At 34.9% G+C, this 21514-nt stretch overlaps 1 protein-coding gene, 1 long non-coding RNA gene and 1 other non-coding gene across 5 annotated transcripts in view; 1 reads left to right on the plus strand and 2 right to left on the minus strand.

The window, feature by feature from the left end:
- GRID2 (glutamate ionotropic receptor delta type subunit 2) overlaps positions 1-21514 on the minus strand; it is a 1267385-nt gene that overhangs the window by 372435 nt on the left and 873436 nt on the right. The gene's annotated exons all lie outside the window — the stretch shown is intronic.
- Positions 130-18115, plus strand: LOC135321134 (uncharacterized). Its single transcript, XR_010380593.1, has 3 exons — positions 130-243; positions 11620-11727; positions 17507-18115. It is a non-coding gene; the product is annotated as an uncharacterized LOC135321134 (long non-coding RNA).
- On the minus strand, positions 10014-10084 carry TRNAP-AGG (transfer RNA proline (anticodon AGG)). Its single transcript has one exon. It is a non-coding gene; the product is annotated as a tRNA-Pro (tRNA).

A 21514-nucleotide genomic window follows, 5' to 3' on the forward strand; every position in this document is an offset into this window, starting at 1 on the left:
TTTTTAACTAGGTGTATATACTAGTTTAAATAGAAAACTTTCCTTAAAATAGTTTACAAGTCATGAAAACATCCTCTGATTTGCTTGGCCATAGTTTTGGGAGACTGCTCTCTAGGAATCTCACTTATTTGTGTTAACTTGTGAACAGAGGTAAAAACGGCCCTTTCATTCTAGACTATCTTCTAAAGGACATTACTATAGAGAACAGTCTTAGAAAACCGAGGGTCTCACTCCAGAGCAAAGGTAAGTTTGCTTATAGTATAATAAAGATAATGTTTCCCCATAGGGCAAAGACTAGCCAGGCTTACTGTTAGGGACTCTTCAGCTATGATGCGAATCTATTGTGTATTCAGCCTTCACCTGGGTCCCTCAGTGTAAACTCCATGGAACCTGGTGGGGTAAGGGGGTGACAGGGGTATTGGGGCATACCTGAATCTTATACCTCTTGTACTGCAGCAATAAATTCCTTTGTCTCTAACCCAAAAATTCTGTGTCCCTTACCAGTATCCATGAAATTGTGGAAGGCTCATGTGATAGTTTGCAAGTAAGGTGAAAATCAACCCTTCACAGTCCTCAATAGTAAGCTTCTAAAAAAGCATCAAATTATCAAAAATAAAAATTTATTTCTTTCTCTAGCATTGGTATAGAGAAATTTACCAAGTTTAATGAAGCTTAAGCTTTGGGGTCCTTGATTCTCATTGGTTCCTGCAAAGATTCTCATACCTAACTTGGATTCATAATAGTTAATTTTTCTTCTTAAAGGGAGCACCCAGATTTATTATGCGTCAAGTTCTAAAAACTTTGATCCATCTATAAGTTCCTGGTTTACAAAATTTGCTAGTGTAAAAAACTATGATTGACATAATTATTGCCTATACTTTTCTATTAAAAACGCAGTATGATTTAGGACATGGGAGCTATAGCTAAACATGGTGATTAAATCAATGGCTTTGCTAGAGATCTGTAGTTTTTTACTGAGCTAATGACATAGTCACATATCAACTGGTTCAACTGTAAAATTATTACACCAGTTGCTCAGAAACCCACATGAATGAGGTGATAAGTTTTTATAAAATATAAGGAAAATAATAATCATAAGGACAGTTAGGATTACAACTGAATTAAATTTTTGTAGATTATTATATGGACATTAAGCTTTCTCAATGTTCGTACATTTGACATTTTCAATTGAAAACTTTGAGTATTCTGGGAGGATATATCTTTTGGTAAGGTCTACATGAGATTTCTTGGGATTAAATTTTGGAAAATCTCCATTAGAAAAAAATCAATCTATAAGTAGTTACATAAATGGTCTATATTTCTCAAAAAACAAATGATTCTGGTCTTTGCCACTTGCTGCTCTATAATAAATGCCACTTTATGGAGTGGTTTAAACACACATGTATGAACCAGTAAAAATCCCTAAGACTTTCATGTTACTAATATTCAATATATTATAATCTGTCCAGATACCAAGAATATCACTATCATCTACATTATTTCAATATAAAATAGAGAAGTATATATTGTCTCAAAAACAGCCTATGGAATACCTAAGTTGTTTACCCTGTTCTCCTAACATACAGCTGACTTTTTTTTCATATCATGTACATCATTTAAATAAATGCATAACTTCCTTTTAAATAAAATGATTTATAACAAGTCATTAGATGTTTAGCTCTTTCAAACAGCACTCACCACTAGCAGTAAAGTTATTAGTTATTAGCTCATTGTTGGATAATCCAGTCTTTGAGAATAGATACAGTTTCAGTAACCTTTGTATCACTACTCAGCTCTGGTTTTCTCATGTGTAAAATGACAATACTATCCATCACTGAACATATAAAGTGCTCTATCTTGTAAAATGCTCTCTAAATTAGGAGCAGAGAATAGGAAAAGGTAATTACATTTCACAAGAACTTAATGTAATGGGAAAAATGCCTTATATGTCAAAATATTAAGAGAAGCTATAAAATAGGTACTAAAAACCAAGTGACATAAAATAATCATGTTTTACCTATGCATTTTTAACTTTTGTATAGAACAACAACAACAAAAAACCCTGCATTTGATTTATTTTGTAACCTTAAAAATGATCAGCCTAGAACACTCCCTTACACCATACACAAAAATAAACTCAAAATGGATCAAAGACAAGATACAATAAACCTCCTAGAGGAAAATATAGGCAAAACATTACCCGACATACATGTCAAAAATTTTCTCCTAGAAGAAATAAAAGCAAGAATAAACAAATGGGACCTAATGAAACTTACAAGCTTCTGCACAGCAAAGGAAACCATAAGTAAAACAAAAAGACAACCTACAGAATGGGAGAAAATCTTTGCAAATGAAACCGACAAAGGCTTGATCTCCAGAATATATAAGCAGCTCATACGATTTAATAAGAAACAACCAAACAACCCAATCCAAAGATGGGCAAAAGACCTGAACAAGTAATTCTCCAAGGAAGACATACAAATGATCAATAAGCACATGAAAAAATGCTGAATATCACTAATTATCAGAGAAATGCAAATCAAAACTACAATGAGGTATCACCTCACACCAGTCAGAATGGCCATCATTCTAAAATCCACAAATGACAAATGCTGGAGAGGCTGTGGAGAAAGGGGAACCCTCCTACACTGCTGGTGGGAATGCAGTTTGGTGCAGCCACTGTGGAAAACAGTATGGAGAATCCTCAAAAGACTAGGAATAGACTTACCGTATGACCCAGGAATCCCACTCCTGGGCTTATATCCAGAAGGAACCCTACTTCAGGATGACACCTGCACCCCAAGGTTCATAGCAGCACTATTTACAATAGGCAAGACATGGAAATAGCTTAAATGTCCATCAACAGATGACTGGATAAAGAAGATGTGGTATATTTATACAATGGAATACTACTCAGCCATAAAAACTGACAACATAACACCATTTGCAGCAACATGGATGCTCCTGGAGAATGTCATTCTAAGTGAAGTAAGCCAGAAAGAGAAAGAAAAATACCATATGAGATTGCTCATATGTGGAATCTAAAAAACAAAAACAAAAACAAAAAAACAAAGCATAAATACAAAACAGAAATAGACTCATAGACATAGAATACAAACTTGTGGTTGCCAAGGGGGCAGAGGGTGGGAAGGGATAGACAGGATTTCAAAATTGTAGAATAGATAAACAAGATTATACTGTATAGCACAGGGAAATATACACAAGATCTTATGGTAGCTCACAGAGAAAAAAATATGACAATGAATATATATATGTTCATGAATAACTGAAAAATTGTGCTCTACAGTGGAATTTGACACAACATTGTAAAATGATTATAAGTCAATAAAAAATGTTAAAAAAAAGATCAGCAATTTCCCCTTAAATACTGCAAAGAAGAGAACTTCCAAAGCACCTTTAAGAATTCTGAGATGTTTAACATTTTCCAGCAGTCATGATTAAACAAATGTATTTCTTTTAGTGAGTTCATTATACAGAATTATAAACATATATATCATAAATGGAAACTACCAAGAACATTACATGATCAATGATGGATCATAGTTTCTCCACTGAAAATATTCAATTTCTTATCAGAAATATGAGTTTAAATCTTTGGTTAGGATACAGAGCGTTTTGACCACTTGGGTTTTAAAAGTGAATTTGCAATGCAGTAGATGTGGAGTGCATTAATTTAAAGCCATTTTAGGGACCATCAAAGGAAACAGACATGTGCAGATAGGCCCCCCACCCCCAAAATCTATAGATAATAGGCTAGTATAGGATGGGAACCAGGGCGAATTCCAGGCAATTCTATCAGAGAAGAAACATCAACTTGACCTGTATATTTTACAGATCTATTTTATGTGCTACTGAATAACCTTTAACTACATTAGTAGGCTTCAAAGGAAATTTTCAATAGAAAGATGCAATTTTCTTAAGTGATAATTTCAGTTTACATTACTAACACTTTTAAAGTTTCTCAGTATTATGTTTTAAATCACGATTCTTGTAATTTTTGAAGTAGGGAACACATTTAAGGAAAGAGAATTTACTTAGGCTAGTAATTTCTACTTGTTGCCTAGGGGAAACATTTTGTACATATATCTAGCTCAGAATTAATGTTAAAAGAACCCACTGCATTAGCTCCAATTAAATGGAAGAACTGACCATTTGAAAACTAAAAAATAGATCCTTTACAGAATATTTAAAAAGAATATACATGCTTTCGATTGTATTTTAATACATTATGACCTTTATTAAAACATACGAAATTTCTGTTTAGTTGAAATTTTGCGTGGCTTGTTTCAAAGAAAAGAAAAAAGTAATTGGCATTTTATACATCAACCATATATAAGAGGCACAGAATAATTCAGTTCATTGCACAAAGCACTCATTGAACATATATGCCAGACATTGTGCTAAGTACTTAGCATATGAAAATAATTAAATTCAGTCTCTAAAATTAAAGGTCTTGTAGTCTAATTAGTAAAACAGACTTATATGTGTCCAGAATAATGAGGATATTAAAAAAGAAATATATTTGGCATAACTGGGAAGATAGGAAGAAAATCAACCTCAAAACCTAACTCAGTTTAAAAAGTACTGGACAAAGAAGCCTTCCTGCAGTTGTCAACTGATACACAAACTGAATCTTTTAGGTATGTATAATTTAGACCAGCAAACAAAAGAAGTAATGCCATGCCAGACAGAAAAAAAAGAGTATAATCAGACAGCAAGGCAAGAAATTATGTCATTATTATAAACAATTACATCACATTTACTTCTGTCATTAAATACACTGTGAGTAAGCGAGTAGTAAGAAATTGGGAAAGAGGAGGAGGAGCTCAGATAACGCTATCACTGTATGTCACACTAAGGAGCCTGACTGTTATCTTACAGGTAACCTGTACCCATTACAAGATTTAAGAATGGTGAGATTTTTTAAAAATTCTTCTTATTAGTATATTGAAAAGAAATGTCTTTTAACAGTGGTCCTTAATTTGCTTAGCAACATCGTTTGAATAGGTAGTGCAAAGATAAATTTAGCAAATTCCATATCCAAATTAAGACAAATTCTTAAGATAATTACCAATTATGAAAATAATATGATCTTGAAAATCATCACAGATGAAAGCTGTTTCAACAATTGTTTTTTTCATTTGAAATAAGTAATGGTAAACAAATGATACATACCTAACATACTATTTCCTTAGCATGGAAAACATACTTAAAAAATTGATCAACTGTTTTTTGCCATATTTGCAATATATGAATAAATATGTCTAATATAGATAACTTTATGCATTTATAAACTGAGAAATAGTTAAAAAGAAAGATAAAACTGGATATTAATCTATGCCCTAGTAGTGATGCAGATTTAATTAATCTAGTAAATTACTTAAAATTATTTTTTTAAAGAATCAATAGTTTAGTAATTTGCACACAAAAATTGAAAAGTGTGAATTCCATGGGGAAAGCAATGTAGTTCCCAGAGATGAATATGTTTTCAAGGACAGAATTTATAAAACTAGAAGGATGAGGGCAACAACCCCAAGCAGAGGTATAACAAACAAAGTTGGATACTCTAAATTCAGAATGAAGACGGAAAATTTGTGATTAGAGTGTGACAGGGAGAACGTTAACATGAGTATTTGCAGCTTGTTCCATTCGCTGCCTGCTTAACCTATACCTAGGATTCAGGGCCCTTTAGCCTCCAATTAATTAACAACCAGGGTAGATAACTGAAAACACTCACTAATATTAGAAGGGGCCAAATGTTTCTGAAGGAAGAGAAGATGCAAATGTGTTTGGGTTGAGGAGACAACAGGCATCAGTAATTGGTTTTAAGAGGGAAACACAGATGGGGAAGAAAGGGAACCGTGAAAGTGAAAAAAGAGGAAGTATATTCAGGGAGAAAAAGAGATAGCAACTGAGCTCGAATAAGTGGGGCTTTGGGAAAAGTAAAAGCATGAACAGAACTTTAAAGAAGTTTTGCTGAATGTTGTGACTCAAAATTTGTCGGCTACACCCTTATCTCCACACCTTCAGAAAGTAAGTGAAGGCTTTAATTGCTTAGAAAAATTTTTAGATGCCATGTCTTTGAGAAAAGGTTCACCCTGAGAGTTACAAGTAATTTAACTCAAAATAATTGACACTGAAATAGTTAAACTACTTCAAATAAAATGAAAGAGCCAAACCAGTAAACAGAAAAGACCTGGATATGGAAAAGCAACCCTACTGGCTAATGAAATATGGAATGTTGTTCAAAGTTCTTACTGATATTTCAGGGAAAGAGAAATTAAAACAAATGAGATGCCAGTTTACAATCATATTATCTTTTTTTTTTTTAAACAATACCAAGAGTTGGTTAGAATGAGGCAACACGGGAACCACTGCTGTTGGAAGTGTTAATTGGTACAAACACTTTGGAGAGCAATTTGGCAACACTTAGTAGATCTGAATATGCCCATAAATTACTGTCAGCAGCTCCACTTGTAAGTCTCTATTCTAGATAAAATCCCACACGTATGTCTGAGAAGACATATATTGTGATGTTCATTGAAGTATTACTTGCTTTAGTAGAAAAGAAAAACAACCTAATTAGTCTTCTGCAGGATCTAATTAACATAAAGCTGTGATGTATGCTGTTTATTCATCCAAGGGAATGTTATATGACAGTGTAAATGAATGAAATAGAGCTACATACATTAAAATGAATGTCTCAAATATATAATGTTGAGGCCAAAAAAAAAAAACCCTTAAAAACATAGAATATTATTGCCATAAATTCTTAAAATAATATAATGGCATAATTTTGGGTATACAAAATGGAATAAAAGTTCAAAAAACTGCATATAAATAAAATACATCAAATTCCTCTACAATGAAAGATGAGGAGAAGGAAAAGAGACAAGTGGACTTCCACATATCTGCAATTTTATTTTCATTTAAAGTAAATATCACAAATGTTAATATCTGTGTAATCTTGGTAGCAAATATATGAATGTGTGCTATATTTTTCTATTTTATATATATATATATATGTTTGAAATATTTTAGAATAAAAAATAGCTTTGATGATAAAGGTCAGAGGAAAAGAAGAAGCAAAACATATGTCTCTGATTTTTAAAAGCTTAATGCTCAAGGATTACCCTTCAGAAATCTTCAGACTGGTTTATACTCTGTTGGAGGTGGGCACAAGTTTTTCTTGTTGTTACTATTGTTGTCATTGTTGCTCTATGGCATTTTTATGCTAGATTTTCATTGCCTATCCTCAATAACTATGCCTATGACAATATAAAATATGATGGATTGTAAAATCATCAAATGACAGAATATTCCAATTTTACAGAGATAACCTGGCTCCTTTAATTGATTAGTGTGTAACTGAGGGTGCCTAGACAGGTGTGTGGTTCATTCCTTCCACCCCACACCCAAGTTACTACCTCTCACCTCAACATGGGGGTAAATCCATCTTCCTGCTATTTGAAGATTCACATTGCTACTGAGATGCCTAAGGTGTCAGAGCAACTCCTTTCCACTGAGGTATGTGACTCTGCACTAGATTTCTAAACTATAGCGATTGCTAATAATGCATTCTTTAGAAATTGCTGCATGATGTGGTTATATTTACTGAATGACATAAATTATACATATTGTTTGCAAATGTGAATAATTGATATCCTAGATGAAAATGATCAGAAGTATTTTGTAGTCTTCAATTAAATCAGTACATGGCTACATTAGAAAACATAACATGACTGACTATTTACAAAAACCAGCAATTAAAGGCCAGAAGTTAAGAACAGGTCAAGATTCTGGCCGACACTACACTGCCTACGTAAAGGGCAAGCCCATTCATCCTAAGACCTAATACTATTAGTGGTAGGATTAGAATTAAGTCCCTTAAAAGCCCCAGAGTCTCTACCTTTAATAGATGTTTATATGTGTCAAATGGGGAGAACTAATAATGTGTCATAAGTTTATGGTATTTTATGGCCAGTTTAGTGGTTCACATAAATTGCCCTGGAGATCTAATCATATCATTTAGAGAGCAGATGCCACATAAGGAGTGCAACCGTTTTTCTCATAACAAGTCTTCAGTGAACCTGACTTACTGTCACAGGGCTTCATCTCTGGGAGGTCTGGCATTCGGTTTCAAAACCATTCAGACTCCTAATGCTGCCCACAAGGGCGTTAATGATGGTGATGATTTTCCAGTGTGGGTACTTGTCACGAGTGAACTAGACTGAGACCATTACATATTTCATATTAGTCCTAGAACAGCTGTTGATGTTAGCAGTGTTAATCACAACCAACTTGGGCTGGATTCAAAGTGACCTAGAAGAGCTACATTCTACATCCTGTTATCAATTCCCTGAAGCAAAGACATTACGTGCTAACATGTCCACATCAATGGAATGCATGTCCTCTGATTACCCCTTATGTGTACAGACTTTTGGCAGAGTCTATGACTAACAGCAGGGCTGCATCTAAAGTTCCAGTTAATGTTGTCTGGGCATGGCTCTTCCAAACAGAAAAAGATACATTTTGCCCTACAAGAGATGGTGTCATTATTATTATTATAATCACTAGATTAGTGAGGTCCTATTTGTATAAGACTTAACTGTCTGTAGAAAACTGAAAAGAAGATGACATTGTATTGGCTTATATGTAAAATTTTCAGATTGGGAGAAGTCAAATGTAAAAGTTCAATAACGTTAATTAGAAATGTTTCTTTACAAGTATTTCCTATTTTCAAGGTTCATGTAAGATAAATCCAAAAGATAATGCATAATGGAAATATACTTTTCTATGCACTTACAGCCACACATAAAAAATTGGTTTTCTTTTCTCATCCTGTTGGGTATCTGATGTACAGTCTTCACAGAGGACACCATTAGTGGTATGAGAAGCATGCCCATATCATAGGGATTAATCAATTTATGCTTCAATTCCCAGAAGAGGAGGATTAGAAAAAAGATTCTGAATTTGACACCGTATGTTATATATATATATATGTGTATACACATATATATATATATAATGTTTTATATTATATACATATTTTAAGTATGTGGCAGGGAGCTACTGTTCTGTAGGAGAGAGCTACACTAAAAGGTCTGTGCCACTCTGACATTACGTTAGAGTGCTGTACAGGACCACTAAATAAGAAATTCTCTAGAACTTTCTAATCAAAGTGTAGTCTGTAAACCAGCAGCATCAGCATCACGTGGCAGAATTTCAAACTCCATTCTACACCTTCTAAATCAGAATGTGCATTTTACAAGATCCTGGAGCAGTTCATCTGCACATTAAAGTTTAAAAAGCATTACTCTAGAATAAGTTATAGAAAATTTCAGAAGACTTCCCAGAAAGTTGTTCACTCCCTAGAAAAAAAGATGGATGAGAGTCCTACCTGAAATTTGTGTCAGAAACCCAGATGCTAACAGCAAACAGATCATCATTGTTATCATCAAATACATGGTGACTGAATTGTCTAATCTTCAGGAACAAAGCATCTTTTATCAACAACAGTTTTGTTGCAGCCATTTCTATTACATTTAGTTCTGACTGGTGGTGATAGCAGCACATCAAATGCGATTGTTTGAGGCAAAGACTTCTGAAGAGTGTGTGATTAATTCCCTGTGGAGAAGAAAAGGCCTTAGGAAGAAAAGGTTTCTCATTAGAGGAGTTCCAGTCCTAGACCCTGGGTCCAAGAAAACAAGAAAGCTATAATCGGCTTGACCAAGAAGCCGTTTTCAAAGGATGGTCTGGACAGAATCTACACTCTAGAACGTACAGTCCTGTGCCTCTTCACTAGTGTATGTCTCCTAATGTGTTTTCTAACATTGTGATATTTCATTGGAATGTCTTCAATTAATATGACATTAAAATGAATTTCCTCATGAACTTGTAGATATTATACTCTTGTAGATACTATAAGGAATATATATAAATCTCTATTTCTGCCTAAATTTCCTTTCCTTTATTTTTTTTGTTGTTGTTAATGGAGGTACTGGGGATTGAACCCAGCACCTCATGCATCCTAAGCATGCACTCACCACTGAGCTATACTCCCCACCCTGCCTTAATTTTAATATCCTGAATTATAGCAAAACATATGATATACACTAGACTCCTTTGACTGTAAGTTACTGAAAGCAAACTTGAAATTCCTTAGGATAAAGAAAAGCAATTTATTGACTGAGAGAATATAAGAAAGGGCTTAAAAAACTTGTGCACAAGTTTGCCAGGATTCAGCTAGGACTTAAAATCAATTGGAAATAGGAACTCAAATATTTCCAGGACTCTCTTTGGCTATTAAATTGTTTTGTCTTTGAGCGAGATTTATTGCCTTTCATTACCTAAAACAAATTTTGTCTCTGGGTTCAGAAGCAAGACAGCTGATTCCTCTCAAATCCTACTTCTTTAGTTACTTTCATTAAAGTGGGGTTACAAAATAACTCCTATCTACTGAATATATACACTAGTAACTTTAAAAATAGATATCATATAGAAAATCAGCTGGACAGATAAATATTACCTTTGGAAAATACTGCAAACTATGGCTTCAAATGTCATGATTGACTTAAAAGTATTTGGAAAAACAGACAATATTATTACTACTTCCAATTTGAATTTGCGTTAGATTATTCTGCAAGGAAAGTGTGTGTGTGTGTGTGTATATATATATATATATATGTACAAAAACTACAGACCATTCAAATATGTATTATTAGAAGAAAGACTAAATAATTAATGTAAACACTATAGGATACTATGCAGTCATAGAAAGAGTAAGTAGAATGTAAATGCTATAAAGGCACAGAGTAAGCACTTCAAGGCGTTTACTGAATGAATGGATGAGGTCTGTAAGTGCTATTTGGAAATAAAAGATGGTATTTCACTGAGTACAAAATCACTCTATATAGAATGATTCCATTTTTACTTTAAAAACTATATATAATAAAGAATAAAGTAGTATGTAATGTTAATTAAGCACTTAATATATTTAGGCACTGTGCTGTGCTCTTTGTAATTATTACCTGATTGCTAATTGAATTCTCTTAACGACCTTGTGAAGTAGGTTTTAAGTACTCCTTATGATTGTAGGTATAACTGTTATCCCTACTTAGAGCAAGTAATTGATGGAGCCTACCAGTCTGACTCTACTTAACTCCTAAATACACGTGTATATTCACGCATCCATCTACCTACTCTTCAAATGTTCACTGACCAGCAACTATCCCTAGAAACTCTTCTGGGCTCCAGGGCTGTGCTGACCGATGTCCTATACATGCAGACCTTACATTCTGGTAGAAAAAACAGACAATATGCATAATAAATAAGTACAAGATATACAATCTTCCATGTGATCAATGCTACTAAAACAAACAAAAACAAACAGAACAGAACTAGGTTAGGGGATCAGGAGTGTCACAGTTAAAACTGCTATTTTAAATAGGGTGTCCCCGGTAGACCTCACCAAGAATGTCACAGCTGACCAGATGCCTGAAATAGGTCAAGGAATGGGCCACCGGTGTATCTGGAAGAGCTTTCCAAGGAGAGGGAATAGCCACTGCAATTCTTTTGTGATTGCATCAATTTTCTCAGTGAAACAGGACGCCAGACGTCTGCCTGGCACATTAAAGGAATGCAGTGTCTCCGTGGTCTCTGGGATGAAGCGGCTAAGGCAGGAAAGTAGGATGTAACCTTGGAGAGGTAAGGAGGGGAAATTGGGGGGGGGGGTTGGGAGTGGGTCCCAAAGGGCACTGAGGCTATTGTGTGAAGTAAGCTTTTACTCTTGATGAAATGCGAAGATTCTGGAGAGTTTTGAGAGGAGAAGATACATGATTTGACGTACTTTTTAAACGGATTTTTCTGGCTAGTTGTACTGAAAGACAGAAAAGCTGGGCGGCAGCTATAAGAATGTGCTTCTCACATATCTGACTTCAGGGAGCAAAGCTGACCAATGGTCCAGCAGCGTGCTCTGAAATCTATCACCACATGTGTTAGGGCCACGTATCCCACAGGCATCTACCAGCCAATGACTCAGGGTAGAGGAAGAAATCTTGGAGATTTGAGAAGAGAAGATATGAAACAGACTTCTAAGAGAGAGGCCTATATAGAGTGAATGGCCTTTGCAGAAGTGTGCATGTCATGGGTTGCACACAGACGCGTATAAACAGACTATGAAAGACAAAGCCCAGCGCGTTAACCGTGGCATTCCCGGGACAGTGATGCTGAAGAGTGGGGGAGCCGAGATAGGATTTTTTGTTTGTATTTTATAAATTGTCACTTTTCTTGATTTTTATAATAAGTTGTCATTATTTTTTCATAATGAATATATTTTAAAATAGTAAAACAGAATAGAATATGTCAGTGAAGAAACAAAAAATATTTTTTCAATATGTGTATGAATCAACTAAAGCTATAATCCATGGAGAAATGCTTTCTGTAATCTAAAATACCAAGGCATCTCTCTTGGTAATCGTCCAGGTGAAAGGATGGACAGGTCTGAGGCAGACGTGGAATCTCTGACGTTCTCATATCTGGAGTGTTATGGGTCTTCTCTCTGCGGAGTTTGATTTCAGAACTAGGAGAAATGGGGTTTGTAAACATTCTCTTAAACAGAATCAGGAGAGCTGCTAGTGTACATTTTTTAGAATGGCGTGGAAAGCCTGGGCCTAAAGGCATAGTGATGTAGCCAGTGTTTGGCTCTTTTCTAATCCCTAGGAGCATCTACCCTTGTGAAGACAGAGGCAGTTGTGTTCTGTAGGGGACCTAGGTACCCAGAGAAAATCTCGCCAACATTACTGCAGCAGAGTCAGCTCTAAGTAGTGACCCAATTTCTGTTAAGTTCTGTGTCCTTGAGTAAATATGTAACAGTTGTACCTATGTGGTCTCCTGAAATTCTTTAACTCTCTTAAAATTTTTCATTTGTACTGTGACTGTTGCAGAGACATTCGGGGAGTTATTCACAAATTTTCCATTCTTTGACATTCAGTAGGTAATAGAGTCATCTCATTAATTTCCGAATGGCTATTTAATACTGCCTTCCAAATGTTTAATTAGGATCTTGATAAATTGCTATTAGTTTTCTTTTATGATAGCTTGACATCCATGTATTCATAACATGACTCAGAGCATGAATCAAAAAAAAAAGAATCTTAGACATGTCATTATAAAAAGCATATCCGAAACAAAGAGACATCCTTCAAAACTAGGTAATGCCAGCATGCAATCAAGGGAACACTTTCATGTTGTATACTAAGGTTGTTTACTGATATATATGCAATATATTAAATATATAAATACATTTTCTCTAGTTGTTATTTATGTCAGTGTCACCTATTACCACTTTTCTTGATGAATCCAATGAATTATTCTGAGACCTTACCTTATTTGACTCTTCTGTAGTTGTTAAGACTCCTGACTACGTGAAACTCCTGTTGCTTCTGGCTTCAATCAACTCATAATTCCTTGGTTCTCCTCCTAAACCTCTAACTACTGCTTCATATTCCCTTTAATGGAATTTTCCCCAAATTTTTAATTAGTTCCTTCACTCATTAGATCTGTTAAATTGATTAAACATCTATGGGAGAAATGACACTAGGTACTCAGACTACAGCAAAGAAAAGAAATGGTCCTATCTTTAGGGAATGTATAATAAAGTAAATGTTGATCTTCTCCAGGGTTCTATCCTAGCCACACTATCCCTGGATGATTTCATCTGGCCCAGTGAATGATTCATGAATCCATATCTTCCAATCTGTAAATCTAACCCAAGTGCTCCTCCTGCCATATCATTATTCCCTCATAACACACTGGTCCTGAGCAGCTTACTTGGGTAGACTCTGTCTGACTTCCCATCCATTCATTCAACATGTATATGTGCATCATTTACTCTTAGCCTATAATGGTGAACAAAATGAGACAAAGACCTTGCACTCCTGCTAGCTGAAATAAGTATGAAGATGTAGGCAATGGAAAAGTAAACAAATGTGTAATAGCTTTAGGTTGTGAAAAATGCCAAAAAGAAATCATAGGTATAAGATATTAGAGAATTGTGGAAGGGTGGTTATTTTAGATGGTATCGTAAAGAAGACATCTAAGAGATGGCATTTACTTAAGACTAGTATGAAGTACTGGGTGGGAAAACCAAAGGACTGAGTAAAGAATGTTTCAGATGAAAAAGGCTTTCTTTTTCACACAACAGAAAGAAAGTCAGTGCAGCTAGAATGGAATGTGCAGACTGGAAAGTTACAGGATATAGCACAGAGCAAATTCACAGAAATAAACAGGGGTCATGTTATATAAGGAGTTTGAATTTCATTCTAAATAACAGGAAAAGACATTGGAAGTTTTAGCCTAGAGTTAATGTGATTTAAAGAGACAGCGTAAAAGAAAAACTATTTAGCATTCTTCAGTCACCTACTTAGATTTTTATTTACTTATTATTGAAGCACAGGTAAGAGATGATGGTGGTTTACACTTGATATAATAGCAGGGGAGTCCTGAAAAGTGGTTATACTTAGGACAGAACTGACAGGACTTGCTCATGCATTGGAAACTGGAGATCATGGAAAGAGAAGGATCAAGACAATTTCTTGTTTTTAACATGAGTAACTGGATGAATTGCTGTATTGTTTACTGAGGTGAAGTGAGGGGGAAAACGGATTTGAGGGTGAGTTGGGAGAATAAGATTTATGTTTTGGATCTTCTATGTTTGAGATGTCTTTTAGACTTCCAGAGAGAAATATCATGTAGGCAGTTGGATAAATGAATCTGGAACCAAAGGGAAAAATCTAACCTAAATATATTAATTTGGAAGTCACCAGCATATAGGTGACATTTAAAAGATAGTATTGGATAAGACCATAGAGAAAAAGAATATAAATATGGAAGAGAAGAGGCCTGAAGACTGATTCCTAGGGGGTTCCAACATATAGAGGCTGGGAAGGAGAGTAGAACCAGCAAAGGAGACTAAGAAGGGATTAAAGGGATTAAAAAAATTTAAAGGATCAAAAAAAAAAAAAAAAACCCGCCTAGGTCATATTTCTATATTTAGCAAGCAGATGTTACAGAAACTCCTTCCATCTATTGTAAGTAAAACTATCAGACAAACTATTTTAAAATCTTTTCAATACATAGTTGAGCTTGCAGAAACATAAAGGAATTTCAAGAAATCTGTATTTGATTAAAAAAAAGGTCAAATTCACAAGGATAAATGAATGCTAAAGCAGTGTCAACCTTACAGATTTAAGTGCTCAGAAAAGGACGTAGATCAAAAGCATGAAAGCGGCACGAAGTGCAATACCAATGGCAGGTGAAATACAAAAGCCACATCTCATTCTAAAGAAGGTCATAGTGGGGACACATGCCTGGCTCTGCCTTAACTCACACAGAAAGAAAAACAAACCAAAAAAGTGATAAATAATTGGACTGGCTCTTGCAACTTTCAGTATATCTCTTTCTATCAGAAAGATTGGAAAATGCAAAATCTTTGTTTTTCGACCCCCTTGCAACCATCATCAAAGTGTTAATCCGTACAAAGTCTGGAAGGCAGAAATGAAGCTGGGGCCTGTACCGGTGGCAGACACAGCTATCACACAAATTCCAGGAGACACAGTATTTGAAGCAGCTAAAGCCCATGTTTAAATGTCTAGGAACAAGCTTCTTGGGAATAAAGCAGTGTGGCAGCACAGTGGTGGTGGCAGTAACAACAATGTCCAGGGCCTCTATATTATGTTATATATTATTATGATGCTGTAACTTAAAAATCTAAAGTCGAGGCATGTCCCTTGATTCTGACTTCTCTGGCTTTTCCAGGATTTTTTTTTAAAGCATTTAATTCCATTTAGTATATTCTTTTCTGCTTGAAACACATAGCGTATGTCTTGTTTCTGCCACTAAATCCTGGCTATTAAAAATCCCCCTTAGAAATTCCTATCTATAAATCTTCATTCCCTCTGTCTGGAGCTGGACTTCACAATAACTCTGCATTCAAAAAAACCAAACCAAAACTGTTTAAAGGTTTCCCTGTTGATAGTGGGCCCCTCAGGTGACTAATAGAAGCAAACAAAATTTCTCTCTCTAGGAATTCACTTAACTTCAGGCCTCAAATAAATCTACCAAAATGTTCAAAGAGCACATAATAAAAATCTCTAAACAAGGAAATAAATGATTATGAGTGAGAGCCAGCAAAAACAAAAGTAAACAAAAGATTACATTATCAAATGCTAATATTGGTCTCAGCAAGAACTGACCATATAAATGAGCATAGTTAATATTTTTAAAGAAAGAAATGAGGAAATTGAAGTATGACTAAAGAATACTATCAAAATTTATTGGCAGATGTGAAACAACAAAAAACCCCACAGAATTTCTGAAATTTAAAATTAATAATTAGAAAATATAGTTTATATAGAGCAATACATAGAATAGAAAATTAATCAACTATACTGTAAAACTAGGTAAATTACCTAGAAAACAACAAGAAGAGATAAGAGATGAAAAGTATGAGAGGTTAGGAGACATGTAGGATAGAATGAGTAGTCTAACATAAACAAACTGGATTTACAGAATGAAACACTAGGTCAAGTGAGTTTGAAGTAAGATAATTTCTAGAATTGATGAAAGACACAAATCCTGAGAATCAGAAATCCTAATAAATCCCAAGTAGAAGAAATAGACTTCACATGTAGAAATATCATAATAAAATTTCAGAACATCAAAAACAAAGAGAAGATGTAAAAAATAACAATTAAAGCTAAAAACAGTGGAATAATATTTTCTGTATACAGACAATAATATTATTAAATTAAGAATTCTATACAAAGTTCAGGTATCTTTCAAGAACAAACACAAAATAAATACAATTTCAGATGTCAACAATTGAGAGAGTTATTACAATAGACCCTCACCAAAGGAATTTCTAAAGGATATACTTTAGTGATAAGGAAAATAATCCAAATAATGTAGAAGGAAAGATTAAATATTAAAAACATTAACTTATGGATAAATATAAATAAAATATTTATTACATAAAACAATGAAATTAATGTCTAATTTGTTAAGTAAAAATTAACATAAAATTAAACCACTGTATACAAATAGCCTACAAGAAATGATGGGACAATCGGAATTAAAATAGTGTAAGGCCCTTATATTATTTGGGAAGAGAGTAAGATGTTAACTATAGAAATACGTGACATACAAATGTGAAATTTCTAGACTAACTTCTAAAAGCATAGAAAGAATCCATCACGTCCAAAAGCCCAGTAGAGGAAAGAAATTTGGGATGGAGGAAGTGAAAATCTGGGGACTGCAGTATCCCAGAAGTTAAAGAAAATGTTTCCAAAAAAACTGACAATTGTGTGAGGTAGGAAGAGAGTAAGTGAGGTTAAAAGGACTTTAAGTATCATCATCATAAATAGAACTGAATCTAGAATGACATAGAAAATCAAGGGTATTTTTAACATTTGTTCTGTTTTTACAGCAAACACATTGAACACTGCGTGGATGGGAAGTCTTGACCACTTTTCTCAAAAAGTATGGCTCTCATTCTCCCAGCGGCTGGGAATTCTATGGGATGAAGGCCCTCAACAGACATCCTTCATGGTGGATTGCCTCCGCTGAAGAAAACTGCTGCTTTCCGGAGAAGTCCACATTCAATTATGGATCACAGCAGGGATATAAAGGTCCCCGCCACTCCCCACACATGGGACAACTCTAAAGGGTGGGGTGTACAGTGGGACTGTTTCACAGCTCTCCTTCTCCTGTAAAATCACCTTTCCTTCCCAGGTAGAGATGAAAGGAAAACTCTCTAAAAATGTCCTGCATGTTAAAATATGTCTCAGAGTCTGCTTCCAGGGAAAGCTAACCTGGGCCACTATTAAAATATTAAAAGATATATACTTCTAAACAGTTTGCATGAGATTAAGGACAATATCAATGAACCAATCTAGCATAAATTTCCAATACCCAGGGAATACTGTTTAGTCCAATTTATTGCTTGACTTTTATAATATTTCGTCTCATTTTCTTGCCACAAAAAAAAAAAAGGATCAATATTACAGTTTGGGTGGAGTTAACTTACCTTTTCCTTTTGCACTAAAAGGAGGGAAGGAAAGAGGGAAGGAAGGGAGGGAGGGAGAAAGCAAGAGAGGAAGATGAAAAGGAAGGAAGAGAAGAATTCTAACCTACTGCTCTAGATCATTGATAGATTTTCTTGAATTAAAAAATCCTCACAAGTGACCTCAACCTTGCCTGCACCCTAATATCACCTATGGAATTAAAAAAAAAATACATATGTTGTAACATACCCAAGAATTTCTGATTCGGTTATTCTGAAGGGCTTACAAAAGGCTCATGGAATAGGTCAAGCCCCACCTGCATAATCTTCCTATCTTAAGGTCATCTGATTAGTAACCTTCATTGCACCCCTTTTGTCATGTAATGTAAGATATTAATGGGAATAAAAGCCCAGGTGAATGTCAGGAGGGCCATCTCAGAATTCTCCCCAACACAGCAGGTTTTACAATCTCTTTCACTATTTCAAAGGTGCCCATTTGAGCTCCCCAGCTAAATTAAGAAATCACTGACAAGGAAGAGTGGTCTCTTTTTTCTTTTTTAAAATGAAATACTGTAGCAGTCTCTCACATGTACACATACAAATTTTATCTACTGAGTCCCTTATTAATTTATTAAAAAATATGAGTGCTTCTGTTTAAGGTCAATAACGTCTGCACTGAATGCCTAAATACATGTTTGTTTGTTTGTTTACTGCCTAGAATTTATTCCCTTTCCCTGAAAGCCCCCAAGGTTCAAGGTTGGGGGAAATTTAGTGGCATGCTGAAGCCAGCTCATTCCAGCTCACAAGAGTGTATTGTCAGTATCTCTTCCCAACTCTGCATGCTATAATATTGGTTGTTTCAAATTATTCCTTATAGTTGGAATATTTATACCATGGAAATCTGTAAATGCTAAAGTTTAGGACTTTTTTTTTTTTCTTTCTATACAGTCAGTTGTCAAACATCTATCAGCACACTGCTTCAAATAATTTCTGCCTTATCTTTTACATCTTACTCATTGGAAGAGTGAACCCAGGAGGCTGCCTCAGGAAATTTCATTCCCCCACGCCATGATCCCAGCCACACCTCACCCTCACCAGCTCTGACACCAGTAGGGAGAAGACCTGTGGCACAAGCCTGGCTGACTGGCTGCTTCTCTAGGACTGAGACTCTTAAGTGAGAAACATAAGGACAGAAGGAATGGTTAAAACATTCTATCTGTACACTGTAAATGGGTGAATTGTGTGCTATGTGAATTATATCTCAATAGAGCTGTTAAGCAGGATTCTACAAGATCATTCCTGTCATCCCTGCTTCCAAGCCTTCAAGAGCCATTATGCTCCTTTCTGCCTTCAAGCTTAATTCTTGAGACACCCATTAATGAGCCCGGGATACATTCAGTAAACTACTTTTTGCTTAAAATAGCCAAAAATCTTTTTATTTTTGCTTGCAAGTTAGAAACTGTAACATATATAATATTAATTTCATCTATATTAACAGCAGTGTAAAAAGTTTCCTTATTTGGGATTGGCCTATTTTCAACATAATCTAATATTAATTCAACATATATTTGATTATCTATAGATCATATATTTAATTATCTATAGTTCTTCCAATAATTCATTTTACAAAGTTCTACCCTTCATTATTATTATTTTTTCAGATCACCAGATATTTTAGAACATGATACTAGCTGAATTCTCTGAAAGCTGATTCCTGTTGGTGACATGGCATACTCATTCCCTTGCCACCCTCTCCCCTCAAGTCATGCAATTTCTTTACTTGGCTCACTAGAGTCATCAGGAAGTTTATGAGGTTCTGTAAAAATAAGCACATTATATATCACATTTTTTCTGTTAAACTTGATGTTTCCCAGACTCGGATTAGATGTTCTTTGTCAACTTCTCTAAGAAAGCAGCAACAGCTGGAGAAATGATAGAGAGAATTCATGTTTCAAAAGAAAGATAAAATTGGTGCTGAGAATTTAAAATAGAGTTTTAGATGCTCATTCTCCCAGTAGTCTAAGTATTTATTATTTAGTTAGAGGAAATTGTGCACTTGACATCAGGGTGAAATGTAGACACATAAACTCTACTCACTACTTGAGGGGAAAGAATAAGAAAGTGATTGTCACACTAACAATAAATGTCGCCCAGAGGGTGGACTCCCTATACGAAGAAATGACTCACAGAAAGCACAATTCTGCTCACTCACAGGAAAACAAAATGGATGTGATACAAAATGTGTAGAAATTCATATTCTTCAACTGACATGATTTCAAAATGACAATAGGAAATGAAATTCAGCATTGCAGTTTGGGCATAAACTTCTGAACGAAATTCTACTTCTCCAGATTTCAGTATTATTAGAATTGGGGCAGACAATTCAAATTGTATATGCCACAAAACCGTAACGGTCTCTCCTGTAAGTTGTCCCATGTCTGTTTGTTTTTTAAACAGCTGTCAACTTGTTCTGTCTCATCAATTCTGGTAGTTCAGGATTAATTCTCACCATTATCAGTGGCAGAACACGATGGTACAATAAGCCAAAATGACTAAACACATTGTAAGAAAAAAACCTGAGGAGAATAGAAGAGAATCTCTACATAAAAGCTAATCCCTTATGAACAGCATATTTAGAAACTGTCTGCAGGTAATTACATTCAGGTAACCCAATCTGAAAATGCCAAGTTCATACAATGGTTCATTTAATTCCATCTGGTGTACAATAATACATTCCTTAATGGACACATTGATTTAAAAGAAAAAAAAATCCCCTCAGATATCAAAAGCCCACATGCCTTAGTAATTATAAAATATTACATCAACAATTAGAATCTTAAAAATGATCCTGCAATGCTTAATCTATTTTTAAAAAAATGAAATTAGTGTAATGAGCTTGACACTTCTCACTACCTAAATCCCTTCTTAGTTATGATCTATTTTCTTAATATAAAGGAATATGTAGGTTAATATGAAGAACTAGGCCAGGACTTCTGATATTTTAAGAGGAAAAATGCAAACTGAGTTGGAATCTATGTAAGACATTATGTGTATTCAAAGGTATTTTTAAGGGAGACATTTAATGCTTGGAATGGTGCTATGTGTTATCAGCATAGAAATGGTATAAAAACATGCATGTGTTTAACAGTCATTGTTGCTCTTTTCCTAGGTCATTCAGATGGCCAGAGAAGCTGGCTTCCTAGAGTAAAGGATCAAATATGACTCAAAGCACCTTGATAAATGACTAGGGGGAGGAAAGACCTGTATTTGGCCTTTTGAGGAATGTGAACCATGCCTTTCAGTACTTTTTCCATCAGAGTACTAATCTTGATGCCTATCAAAGCCTCCATTTTTCTTAATTTATTTCTTCTTTTACAGAAAGGGGCAGGGTCAATGCACCTCTTATTTTTGTGCATTTTCTTCCTTTAGTGA

This window comes from Camelus dromedarius, chromosome 1 (assembly GCF_036321535.1).
Source record: "Camelus dromedarius isolate mCamDro1 chromosome 1, mCamDro1.pat, whole genome shotgun sequence".
In the NCBI taxonomy this organism is placed as follows: Eukaryota; Metazoa; Chordata; class Mammalia; order Artiodactyla; family Camelidae; genus Camelus; species Camelus dromedarius.